Genomic DNA, 14,412 nt, shown 5'->3' with positions numbered 1-14,412 from the left:
TATATATTATACAAATATATGTAAAAATCAATACACTAGAAATGAACAAATTAAAAATGAAATTAAGAAAAACAATTCCATTTATTATGTCATCAAAATGAGGAATAAAACTTTTAAAACAAAGACAGAACATATACTCGGAAAGTACAAAACACTGTTGAAAGAGATTAAAGAAGATCTAAATAAACTCAGAGACATTCTGAGTTTCTGGATCAGAAACCTTAATATTGATAAAATGGCAATACTCCCCAAATTGTTTTACAGATTCAATGTATTCCACCTAAAACCCCAGCAGGATTCTTTTTAGAAACGAACATGCTGTTCTTAAAATGCATATAAAAATTCTTGTCCAAAATAGGCAAAAGTCTTAAAATGGAAGAACAAAGTTGGAAGATATACTTCACAACTTCAACATGTACAACAAAGTTACAGTTATTGAGATGGTGTGGTACTAGAATGAGGGTAGACACAAAAATCAATGCAATAAAACTGAGAGTACAGAAATAAAGTCTCACATGATTAGTTTAGTTAATTTTAGACAAGGTACCAGGAAAATTCAGTTGTGAAAGAATAGTCTTTTTTAGCAAATGGTGTTGGGATAACTGAATATTCACATGCAAAATAATAAAGCTGGACCATTGCCTCTTACCAGGCAAATGGATCATAAACTTCAATGTAGGAGTTAAACTATACAATTCTTAGAAGAAAACATGAGTAATCTTCATGAATGTGGGCCAGGCAAAGCCTTCTTACATATGACTTTAAAGTAAACATGAGAAGAGAAACAACAGATAAGATAGACTTCATCAAATTTAGAACATTTTGTGTTTCAAAGCATATAGCATCAAGAAAATAAAAGTCAACTCATAGAACAAGAGAAAATGTTTTCATATATACATTTGATAAGGGATTTGTATCCAGAGAATGTAAAGAAATTTACAACTCAGTAGTAAAAAGATACATAACACAACTTTAAAACGGGCAGAGGATCTGAATAGCTATTTCTCCAAAGAAGATATACAAATGACCAATAAACACAGTGAATGATAGTCATTCAACACCATTAGTCATTAGGAAAATATAGATGAAGACCACAATAAGGTATCACTTCACATAGAATTGGATGGCTAAAATAAAAAAGACATACTTTAACAAATTGGCAAGGGAATGAAAAATTGGAACCCTTGTACACTGCTGGTTAGAATGTATACTACTCATCCAACTTTGGAAATTAGGCTGGCAGTTCCTCAATCTGTTCCTCTAAACATAGTTACCATATAACCTATCGTTTCAACTCATAGGTACATACCAAAAGAAATGAAAACATATGTCTATGCAAAAAACTTGTACACAAACATTCATAAAAGCATTACTCACTTTAGGGAAAAAAAAAAAAAGGAAACAACCCAAATGTCTATCAACTGATAAGTGGATAAATAAATATCATCTTCCTACAATGGGATATTATTTGGCAATAAATGGTCAAAATACTGATTCATGCTATAAGATGGATGAACATTAAAAACGGGCTAAATGAAGGAAATTAGTCATGAAAGACTACATAGTGTGATTTGTGTAAAACGCCCAAAATACACAAATTTATAAAAACAGAGAGGTCAGCAGTTGTCTCTAGCTGAGGTATAGGAGAGAAATGACAAGTTACTGGTAATGAGAACAGGTGTTTATTTAGGGGTGATGAAATGGTTTATAGTTGGTTTTGGTGATAGCTCTAAAAGTTTGTGAATATAAAAATCATTGAATTGTATACTTTAAATGTACTAGGTGTATGAGGTGTGAATTATGTCTTAAAATCAGCTGTTAACATCTGATATTAGAAACATCAGATTTTTTTTATATCCATCCCTGTCAAAGTCTGACAATACCTAGTGCTAGCACAGATCTCGGTGTCATTCCCTAGTGCACACTCTAATCAGTCTTACAGAGATTACCATGAGTAATCTACTACAGAAACTATTTCCAGTTTTGATGAGCCATCTGTTGCAATATTAATTTTATTAAAATACTATTTTCATTAAATCACTCCCTTGCTCAATATCAATAAATCTCTAATCTCCACAGTCTGCCATTTAAGACCCATAATCAACTGGCCGGTGTTGCCCATCATGTTAGGCAGAAAAACAGCCTCTCAAAGATGTCAGTATCCTAATTCCCCAAATCTTTAAATATGTTACTTTACATGGGAAAAGAGACTGCACAGACATGATTAAATTAAAGTTCTTGCGATGGAGAGATTATTCAGGATTATCCAGTCTGGCCCAATGTAGTCACAAGTGTCCTATGTGAAAGAGGGAAGCAAGAGAGTCAGAGAAAAGATGCCACAAAGAGAGCAGGGGTCAGAGAGATGTGTGCCACAATCTAAGGAATGTGGGCAGCCTCTAGAAGCAAAAAAGGCAAGGAAACAGTTCTCCCCTAGAACCCCCAGAAGGAATGAGACCCTCTGACCCACTTTTTTTACTCTGACATTCAGAGTAGTATGATAATAAATTTTTACAGCTTTAAGCCACTACATATGTGGCAATCTGTTATAACTGATAGGAAATTAATACACCCATGCATCCATCTTATTATGTTGTTTTGTTTTGTTTTGTTTCTCTTTTCCCATCTTTGACTTGAATGAACCTTCTCCACTTATCTGGAAATTCCTTTCTTTTCCTTACTGCCAACACAGAAAGGCCTGCCTTAATATGAATGCCCTTAAGAAATCTCTTTCCACTAACCCACCTCCATGGAATTTTAATTCTGACTAGAGGTTTCTTCAGAATGTACTTATGTAATCTACAAATGATGAAGACATGCATTACCTAAGGACAATCATTGATTTTAAGTTAGACAATGAAAGCACGTGGCATATCATATGGGAAGAATGTAGTGTAGTATTAGTATGCTGATAGACCAGCTTTTCCCCCCAAAGCCCTGAATTATAGTGTTTACTGATTAAATGCTCCCAAGAGGACTGACTTCAATCATCATCTCATATACTTTAAATTACACAGTGTTATATGTCAATTATATCTCAATAAAGCCAGAAAAAAATAAAGACTGATTTCAAGCTACCAATGGTTTGACCACCAGATCACAAAATCCTGAATATTTAATAATGTCTTTAGTGAGCTAGTTTATGTCTCTGTCTCAAACCCATCAGAGCCTTCTCTTATAAATGTGTCCTCAAGTACAGAAATAAGGCTATTTTTTGCTCTATGCCTAATGGTATTTAATAACTATTTCTGAATCTTTGATTTTGATCATTTACTAGGTGAGGACTGACTTACCAGTTGGGGGGTCTTTTCCCTACCATTAACTTGCATTGGTATTCATGAGAATACCTTACAGTACTAGAGAGGGGATTTCTTCCTACAGCCCACTCACTATCACATCTTTTACACAGTTGTAGAAATGTTTTAGTCAATAAAGAAAATATTTAAAAAATCATTAAGTTTAAATTTTTTTTTAAAAAAGGGTAAAACTCTCAAACTCCCAGTTATCAGCTACATGAATAGAACCTGGTTATTTATCATCAGTAGAGAGGCAATCAGGCATTCTGTAGCTATGCAGAGCCTTGGTACAACCCACGGCAGGCTGCAGTTCTTTCCCAGTGTGTGCCTTCTTTATTATGTCCCCCACTGATCTGATTCATGTTCATTTACTGGACAAATACTTCCAGACTCTCAAGAATGCTCAAAACAGGAAGCAGAGCTATTTTTCAGGGCCACCTGGGCACACACTCTACTTTTCCATTCCCACTTAGCTGTCTAGTGCTTCACAATAATCACAAAATTAGTAGTTTAAGACAATGTCCATTTATCACTGTATAATTCTGTTGGTCTGAAGTTAAGCACAGTATATCTGAGCTTTCCCTTAAAATATCACAAGGCTGGAACCAGGGTGTTGGATAAACTGACTTATCATGAGGGAGGCCTGAAGAAAAATCCAGTTCCAAGATCATTCCTATTAATGTCAGAATTTAGTTCTTGCAATTATAGGACTAAGTTTCTGTCTTCTTGCTGGCTTCCAGTTGGTTGGGGCTGCTCTAGGATCCTAGACATCATCAAATTCCTTGCAACATGGCTTCTTCATCTTTAAGTCAGTAATGGAGTGTCAAATCGTTTTGCATCAAATCTCTAACTTCCTCTTCTGCAACCAATAGAGACCACTGTCAGCTTTTAAAGGACCTGTGATTAGCTAAATCTCACACAGATAATCTCTTAAGGTCAACTGTGCCATTTAACACAAGCTCATCAGAGAAATAAAATTCATCATATTCACAGTCCTGGGGATTATTCAGGGCTCATATGCAGAAGAAAGGAAGACAGAAAATTTTGAAGGTCATCCCCACCATAATCTTTCTGATGCTAACTTTAGTTTCAAGAACAGGAGGAATTGATATTGTAAATATAAAGAGAAAAATGTAGATTATTGGCATAAATTCTTGTGGAATTTATGGGAAAATTAAGGGAAATTTATGGGAAAATTATGGGAATTTAGCTTCCCAAATCCAAGATCCTAATCTGGGCAAAAAGTGTTACCAGAAACTATGTGCTGCTTTTAGGGTCTCAGTGAACCATGGGAAGCCACTCTGGTAGTGAGATTTACACAAGGTAGCCACATCAATTTTTATAAAATTTAATTTATATAGATAATTAAATCAGGATCTTAATTTACCTCAGGACAGGAGGAGCTTTCTGGTCTTGAACACCAGAATCATTACTTCAGTTGGGGTCAGAAGTGAGATGAAATACCCTCCAAAGACAGAAGTAGATGCTTCTTATTTTCATGAGGCTTGTAGTCTAGTAAGAAACATACATACGGAAATAGCTGATAAACTGAAATTGTGTTGACTATGCCTTAAGCAAAGGGAGAAATTTATGCAAGTGCCCAAGAAAGAAAAAGGGTATAGAGTACTAGAGGGCCTTCCAGTGTCCTAAAATAAATGGAAGGTGAAAGAAGAATGGAAGTAGCAATTAAGAGGAATGAAAACAGCTGAGGTTGGAGAAGCAGGTTAAGTGAAAGTTCATGAAGACCCAAATATACCACATAAAGGTAATTGAGCTTAAAAGTAATTGGGAGTCCAGCAATTCCATGGATAGGAATTTATTCTAAGGAGATAATAAATCAGTAAAGATTCATGGATGAGGATATTTACTACAGCACAATATAAAAGCCATCCATGTTCCCTCCTCCGTAGAAATAAACTCAGTGTTCATCAAAAGGGGATTGATAAAAATAATTGATGGCGTTGGCCACCTTAAAGATGATATTTATTCCATTTCATTGACATACAGTAACACTGTATTAAGAATAGAATATGAAGGAGTAAGAGAAGTAACATAGTATTCATAATGCACTAGTAGTGAGATCAACTCTTACCAAGTATCCTTACATCCAATCCTCTCAACAATCCAATGAGATTAAAAACTGCTATTGTTCCTATTTTATAAAAGAGGAAATTGAAGCACAAGTGGGTAGATAACCTGCTTAAGTCCACACATTTATTTAGAAGCAGAGCCAGGATTAAAATCCATGCAGAGGCAGAATAAACCAATCTATGCTTCTAACTTGAATTCTGAAAAACAGAATACAAGAGGGAAAAGGAGATAAGGAGCAGAAGAGGACAAGGAAAAGGAGGAAGAGAAACAGGGAGGGAGAAAGAAAAAAACAGCGAACGAACAACAACACTAGAAAATCTTAAGAGCAGTTATCTCTGAGTTGTAAGATTTTCGGTAATTTTTTTCCTTCTTTCTACTTCTCTGATTTTGGATTTTACAGAAAGCAATTTGATTTTTTTAATTAATAGACTTTTTCAAAAGATCAGTTTTTGTTTTACAGATAAGCTGGGCAAAAACTACAGAATTCCACTATATCTCTCTCTTCCCTCACATGTTTATCTCTATTATGAAAACCTTGCGTTAGTGTGGTACATTTCTTATAATTGATGAGCCAATATTGACACACTATTATTAACTAAATTCTGGAGTTTACATTAATGTTCACTCTTTGTGTTGTACATTCTGTGGGTTTTGACAAATGAATAATGTCATGTATCATCATACATTAGCACACAGAATAATTTCTCTGCCCTAAAAATTCAAAATAAATCCTGAAGGGCAAATAATCATCACATATATAAAGGATTTAGGGTAAGTGTAAGAGACAACTTTAGTCCAATATCCCTTAATCTAGTCATTTCTCTCATAAAGGGATATGCTCTCCTTTTGCAAAGGAAGGTCCTATATAAGTTGTTTCTCTCTCAGCCTTGTTCTTATAGACTCAAGCTCTGGCTTTACTTCTATGATATCATTTGTCTTACTTCTAAGTTGCATGGTATTGTCTGTCTATGGAAAACTGGTTAACTGTAAGTTCAGAGAGTTGTATTCTTTTATGATGGGCAAATCAAGCACAAGAAGAGCAAAGCCCTACAATGCCCCAAATCCCCTTGATATTAATGCCCTTCCAAGTCCTTCCTATGGGTCTTAGGAAAGAATTAAAACTCAGTGAAAGTATCATCTGCCACCACAGTGTTAGGTTTCTGTACTTCTTGTTCAGTTTATCCATAAGCCTAAGACTGCTCTTTTATTTAAGGATATAGAACTGGAGTTACATTTTGATTCATGGCTAAAAGGAGCAACATGTGTCAAAAACACTGAGGTGTTTCTTTATATTTTTCTGATTTATTAGATAGTTTTAGGAAAGGAAGAAATACAATCTCTTCTACTTATAGTTAAATAGCTTACATTTTTAGTTCCTCATATTTGGGTACTATTTCTATAATGTTCTTATTTATGACAATGTCTTCATACAAAGCATTAGAATATTTATCAGAATTTTACCTTTAGAAAATGTTGATTTTCTACTCTTCATTGATTATCAGTGAGATTTAATTTTTCTTCTACACCCTTAGAACAAGTTACCACAATTTTAGCTTTTATGAACTAGAATTTGATATATACTTAGCTATTTCTTTTTGTATCAGTTTTGGCTTCATCCCTGGGAATTGTTTTCTCTTTTTATATTATGGATGATTTAGGACAGTCAAGCAAATTAACTAAAATAATTGTGGAAGTGGGTCAAATAGAGACTAATACATGATTGTGAACATTAAGGGGAGGAACAAAGAATAAATCTATATTAACAAGAAACACATAACAAATTCAGGCAGATTATCCAAGTAAACAGTAAATGCCATTGAAGTAAATTTCTCACTATAGGTAGTGAAAGATGGAAGGATTCAATATATTGAAGGTATGTTAAGTTTTATAAAATTAGTATACTTTCAATGTACACTGCAACTCAAATGGAAAACATAATAATAGGGTGAGTGCCTAATTAATTAAACAAGAACAAAAACATATCATCGCTTAGAAAAGTTATAATAATACCTTAAGAGTTTTTTTATAAGAATTTTTTAACCCAATAGATGTAAACTTCACTGATGGATCATGTAGTAACGGTAATATATTGGCCAGTGGAGAACGTGTCTAAAAGGAGAAGTGAGTAAATTCATTGAGGCTTTTATAAAAAGAAAAACAGAAAAAAATAGGAGCAGGTAAAGGGTACATCAAATGTATCTGTAAATCTGACCCAGAAAAAGACCATCTTGAGTATGGACTTTTGAAAGCAACCATTGGCCAATTTTTGCCCCTATTCAGCTGCTTCTGAATGATTCTCAGACCAATAGTTAAGTTCATAATTATCTTCTAAACTAGAGGGTTTCTACCCAACTGTGTACAGTACATTTCTACTCAGATCCCTAATGGGATTTCAGATTCGATGGGATCCAAACTAACCTTTTTAATCTCTTCTTTCCCTACTTTGATTCAGACTGTCTTCTAGTTCTGCATTCTCTTTTTGGAATGTTAGACAGCATTTTGCCATTTGCATGAGCTGGAAACATAGAGGTCATCTTGCATCCCTCTTTTTCCTCTCTATCCGCCTCATCATGAAATCATGACAATGCTACTTTTATTACATTTCACCGGTGTGCCCGGCCTTCATATCCTGTCAGCTGCCTCCTTCTAGCTCAGCTACCTGCTCTCCTCTGCACAGATCCTCGCTTCATTCTGTATATCCTCCTTTGTTCTATTTCCCTACAGATAATCTTTCATGCACCTTTTCAAAACCCTTTAATGATTCCTTCTATAGTTTGATAAAGACCACATCCCTTTGAACAGAAAGCTACTTGTAATTGCCTCCACCATCTTACCTGTCCAAGACTCTCCTGAAACCCTACGCGCAGGTGGAGGGAATTATTTGCCTTTTGTGGAGCATACGACATTTGGTAATGCTTTTGAGATTTTGTGAAAGTCATTTTCCTTTTCCAGAAGATCCTTTCACTTCTTTTCCATCTGATGAACTAGATGTTAAACAGGTCTCAGACACTATTCCAGTTTGAGCTGATCTTTACACATGTGCAAAGAATAAGCACTGACCGTGCTGGATTGTAATTGCTTGTTCTCTATGCACTACACGAGGGCAGAGACCATTCTTCTCCTCCCCTGTCCCCAGAAACCCTTGCTGCCACAGAGGTTCTACAATGAGCAAGGATTTAGTAATTATTTATTGAGAGAATAAAATGTTTGCAACAGCCAAATTCTGAAGGTCTTTGAAGAAAACAAAAAGGAGTTTACTCTATAGACATAGCTCTGAAGCTAGGAAGGATATAATTGGGTCTATGTGTTAGAGACAAAACTTGGGTAGAATAATGAATGGGCTAAAGATGGGATATACTTGTAGGATTGGCAGAAATGTCTGGAGACACTACTATGGATTTATTGGGATATTAGGTTGAAGAATGGGAGTATGATTAATGCAGTGTTGTATGTTAGTGCTGAATTACACATTCCGAATATATAGTAGAAAAAAAAATAAGAACTCTTAATCTGCTTCATATCCATGACATATCCTACCGAGTACTGTAATTCTGATAACAGATATTAGTCAGAAAAGCACGATTGCCACACTTTATAGTAATTTAGCAGACAAAGGGCTTATGCATTTATTCCAAAAATACTTCTAACTTCTTATAATAGCATAATGTGGCTGGATCAATCATAAATTTATAGAAATCAAGTTGTACTTATTTATATTTAAGCTCATGGAACACTATTTTCCATAGTTTGACACGTTATTCTAGGATTTGGTGAAACTGTCCATGAAGATAAAGAATCAATATTAGAAAATATATTTTTTTCTAAATTAGTAAAAGAAGATCACCAAATTCTCAACAACAAATTATCATACTAATGCCTAGAATTTCTGCCATAATTTTTTAACTTCATCTAAAGTTTTCTTAGATATGAATTATAAGATTTAATCTAAGATATTTTGTAAAGATTTAATCTAAACAAATTTCAGATAATTTTATGATGTTTTCCAGCATTTTATAACATAACCAAATTAAAAGACCATCCTCTGCTATTTTACAAAATTAAAACTTCCAAAATAGTATGGCTCAGGTAGGGCACATTCTTCCATTAGAAAATGGATGAAAATAAAGTAAAAGTTCAGCAGAGTCAATAAAAATTTTACTGCTTCATAATATCCAAGTTGTTTGTCAGAACATCTTTAAAATCTGTAAGATTTTATTTATAAATAAAAGCCAGCTATAATTACATATATTTCATCTATTTTATACATTTAATATAAAGGAATGAAAGACTTTCATAAAATTCTAAACTTTAATATGGAATTACTATTATCATCATTATCCTCATTTATGAGAAAAATAGATTGTGGTGAGGAAAGAAAGGTTAAGATAACACATTAAAGGTAAAAAAGAAATAATTCTCCTAAATTACATAACCTATAAGTAAATATACTAGAAATAGGGTAACTGCATTTCAAGGGGTCAGCACTGAATCTATTTTATTCCATGAAGGGTTGTTTATGACAATCAATATTGCCACTCATTTTTGATGATCTTTTGTGTCCTCTGTACCTCACATTAAATGCATCAACATGTTTGATTTTTAATTTAGCCTTGTTAAAGTAATTTAGTTCAACCTTCACTGAGAAAATGCTGTTATTTGCAATGACAGTGAATGCTATTTGGCCTCTAAGGGCAAATGGGACTGTCAGCCACATTGTCAAGTTTTGAGTTGACACAGTCAAGGAGCTACTGAAGAGGGAGAATGGTGGGTTCCAGCTTTTAACAACACTGGGTGGTGGGATGCTATAGATACACATTGCTTTTTGGTTTGTTGCTGCTGTTCTTCATTTTTCTATTCATCATCTATTTTTGATCCTGTGAAAGTTTCCACACTTCTCTTCACCACTTCGGGTGAAAACCTCAGTCATTTTTGACTCTTCTGTCTTCCATAGCACTCATTCCAAATCATGCTAATCCACATTTCAGGTCTAATCCAAATGCCTTCACCCTTATTCAAACTTTTGTCCCTTCACAATTGTGTAGTGTTCCACAGCATCATAATCTATCCCTCACCTTTATTTTCTGTGTGAGTCATGCCACCAAATAGATTAACACTATATTAATCTTTTAAAAAGTCTCATTTCCAATCATGTCTCACCCAGATCTTTAGTGTCTTACATGATCTACAAACTAATGCCTAAAATTCTTTGCCTGCTTTTCTCCTATTATTGTGGCACAAGCCCCATGAGCAGCAAAGTCTCCCACAATACCCTGAAAGAGGCTTGCAGGAAGTTTTTGCAGATGGAGGAGCTGCAGATCAGTTTGAAGAACTATGACCCTCAGAAGGGCAAATGTTTCTCGGGCACCATCAGGTTTAAGTCCACTTCTCACCTCAAGTTCTCCTTATGTATTTTGGGGGACCAGCAGCACTATGATGAGGTCAAGGCTGTGGATATGCCCCACATGGACATTGAGGCGCTAAAGAAACTCAACAAGAATAAAAATATTAGTCAAGAAGCTGGCCAAGAAATATGATACCTTTTTGGCTTCAGAATCCCTGGTCAAGCAGATACCATGAATCCTGGGCCCAGGCCTGAAGAAGGCTGGCAAGTTCCCTTTCTTGCTGATGCTCAATGAGAAAATGGTGGCAAAATGGATAAAGTCCATGATCAAATCACAGATGAAGAAGGTGCTGTGCCTGGTGGTGGCCACTGGCCACGTGAAGGTAACAGATGATAAGCTTGTGTACAACATCCATGTAGCTATCAGTCTCCTGGTGTCACTGCTCCAGAAGAACTGGCAGAACATCAAGAACACCATGGGCAATCTCCAGAGCCTATATATTAAGGCATAGTTTAACAAACCCTAGTTCTACCAAAAAAAAAAAAAAAAAAAAAAAAAAAAAAAGAATTTGCCAAATATCTGTTTTTCATAATTCGTTCAAGCTTTTTAGTCTTCCTTCATTTTTGTACCTTTAGTCACATGGAATTTATTGATTATATCACTAACTTCCATTGGTTATTGATAATATATGATCCCTAGAAAAAGTAATTCCCTATGCTAGAAAAATCAACCCATATTTCTTTTTTTTTTTAATTTTTTATTTTTTATAAACATATATTTTTATCCCCAGGGGTACAGGTCTGTGAATCACCAGGTTTACACACTTCACAGCACTCACCAAAGCACATACCCTCCCCAATGTCCATAATCCCACCCCCTTCTTCCAAACCCCCTCCCCCCAGCAACCCTCAGTTTGTTTTGTGAGATTAAGAGTCACTTATGGTTTGTTTCCCTCCCAATCCCATCTTGTTTCCTTTTTTTTTAATCTTTTCAGTTTATTTATTTTCAGAAAAACAGTATTCATTATTTTTTCACCACACCCCGTGCTCCATGCAATCCATCCCCTCTATAATACCCACCACCTGGTACCCCAACCTCCCACACCCCCGCCACTTCAAACCCCTCAGATTGTTTTTCAGAGTCCATAGTCTCTCATGATTCACCTCCCCTTCCAATTTACCCCAACTCCCTTCTCCTCTCTAACACCCCTTGTCCTACATGATATTTGTTATGCTCCACAAATAAGTGAAACCATATGATAATTGACTCTTTCTGCTTGACTTATTTCACTCAGCATAATCTCTTCCAGTCCCGTCCATGTAAACTCAAAATGGATAAAAGACTTCAACATGAGACAGGAATCCATCAGAATCCTAGAGGAGAACATAGGCAGTAATCTCTTTGATATCAGCCACAGCAACTTCTTTCAAGATATGTCTCCAAAGGCAAAGGGAACAAAAGTGAAAATAAACTTTTGGAACTTCATCAAAATCAAAAGCTTCTGCACAGCAAAGGAAACAGTCAAAAAAACAAAGAGGCAACCCACGGAATGGGAGAAGATATTGCAAATGACAGTATAGACAAAAGGTTGATATCCAGGATCTATAATGAACTCCTCAAACTCAACACACACGAAACAGGAAAACATATCAAAAAACGGGAAGAAGATATGAACAGACACTTCTCCAATCAAGACATACAAATGGCTATCAGACACATGAAAAAATGTTCATAATCATTAGCCCTCAGGGAGATTCAAATTAAAACCACCTTGAGATATCACCTTACAACAGTTAGAATGGCCAAAATTAACAAAACAGGAAACAACATGTGTTGGAGAAGATGTGGAGAAAGGGGAGCCCTCTTCCACTGTTGGTGGGAATGCAAGTTGGTGCAGCCTCTTTGGAGAACAGTGTGGAGATTCCTCAAGAAATTAAAAATAGAGCTTCCCTATTACCCTGCAATTGCACTACTGGGTATTTACCCCAAAGATACAGATGTGGTGAGAAGAAGGGCCATCTGTACCCCAATGTTTATAGCAGCAATGGCCACGGTCGCCAAACTATGGAAAGAACCAAGATGCCCTTCAACGGACGAATGGAGAAGGAAGATGTGGTCCATATACACTATGGAGTATTATGCCTCCATCAGAAAGGATGAATACTCAACCCATATTTCTAATAAGTAAAAGAATGTGTGTGTGTGTGTGTGTGTGTGTGTGTGTATTGTTCTATAAAGGTAATTTAAAAATTTAGACCATTTTAGGAATTTCTAAGTATTGTGAAACTTTGGAAAAGTAGGGCATTATTTATTTAGTTGTTCATTGCCTGTCTATTGCTCCTCATTCCACTAACATAAAGATTCCACAAGAGCAAATATCCTGGCTCTCTTGTTTACCACTGTATCCTTAATCTCTAGAATAGAACACAGAGTCTAGTAAACATTCAATAAATATCTGTTGAATAAACAAATGTATCCCCAGTATTTGGTAGAGTGGATGGTGTTTAGTAAGCAATCAAGAAATATTGATTAAATAGAAAAAATGCTAAATGGCAAACATTAATTCAACATCCTTTTAAGGACCCCTTAGTGTGATTACCATAAATTTTGGAGTTAATATTTGAATCAAGGTTCTGTTTCTTAGGGAAACAAATGCTTAAGCCCCAGTAGGGCATGTGAAGTCAAAGGACAATGTGACTGCCCCTGACCCTCAGCAGACCAACTGTCTTTGTCTAGAGTTCAAAGTAACTGGTTGGATTGAAATAGAGAACAGGGAAGGAAAGTGAATATACAGTCTTTGGTAGCCAGTGCAGAAGATTCAGAGAACAAACCAATAGGTGAAACTTATTATATAATTTCAGCTGAGCAAAAAATGAAAATGCAGTGTCCCTTATTCAAAAAAAAAACCAAAAGGATAAATGTGTCAGTAAAGGTAATAAAATATAAAACTTGTTCCTTTCTCTGTGGTTTCTTTCTTGACCTGTTATGTTGCTTTTGTTTGCTATTTAATGATACCCTCACTTGCCATGGAAATACTCACCCAGAAAAGCAGACCCTTGCAGGAGCCCAGGGACCCCACCTGCAAGAGTCTGCAGGCCACCACTGCGAGAACACCTACCTAAGGCCACCTGATAGACCCAGAGACCTGGGAGCATAGGGAAGTCAACCTCCCCTTCCCACCACTGATTCTCAACACACAGTGGACCTGCCAGCATCCTTCCCTAGAGACTGAAGCTCCTATGCCTGAACATACTGCACTCACCCCAGAGGATGACTGACAGGATTGACATCACTGAGTTGTCTATTGGGACAGGAATACTACTGCCATTTTCTGCCCTGAAATATCACTGGGCATGTACTCCTGACCCCAATCCATCCCAGGTCCTTATCCAGCTTCACAGAGGTCAAAGAGGGATGGAGAAATGAGAGTCTCATATGAGTGGCCACCCCAGGCAGAGGACATCAGTAGTCATGGGGCAGGTATGGGAGGAAGGCACGGGACACGAGGGAGCAGAAGACAGGGAGTTGGGAGTTGGCCTGAGAACCCATACTGAGAAGGACAGTGTGAGTGCCAGGCTCCAAGTCCTGGCCACATGCTCCATTATCCTATATTGCTTCACACACAAGACATAAATTTACAGATAAAATTCTTAAGAATTTCAACACCAGAGAGCAAAGTACTGAAC

At 36.1% G+C, this 14,412-nt stretch overlaps 1 pseudogene; it reads left to right on the top strand.

The window, feature by feature from the left end:
• Nucleotides 1-10,627: 10,627 nt before the first annotated feature.
• LOC101672518 lies at nt 10,628-11,237 on the top strand (annotated as a pseudogene).
• The last annotated feature ends 3,175 nt before the right edge of the window (nt 11,238-14,412 follow it).

This window comes from Mustela putorius, unplaced genomic scaffold, assembly GCF_011764305.1.
Source record: "Mustela putorius furo isolate JIRA1106 unplaced genomic scaffold, ASM1176430v1.1 tig00000151_pilon_pilon_pilon, whole genome shotgun sequence".
In the NCBI taxonomy this organism is placed as follows: domain Eukaryota; kingdom Metazoa; phylum Chordata; class Mammalia; order Carnivora; family Mustelidae; genus Mustela; species Mustela putorius.
The sequence above is the reverse complement of the archived record's forward strand: the minus strand, read 5'-3'. Positions and strand labels throughout refer to the sequence as shown.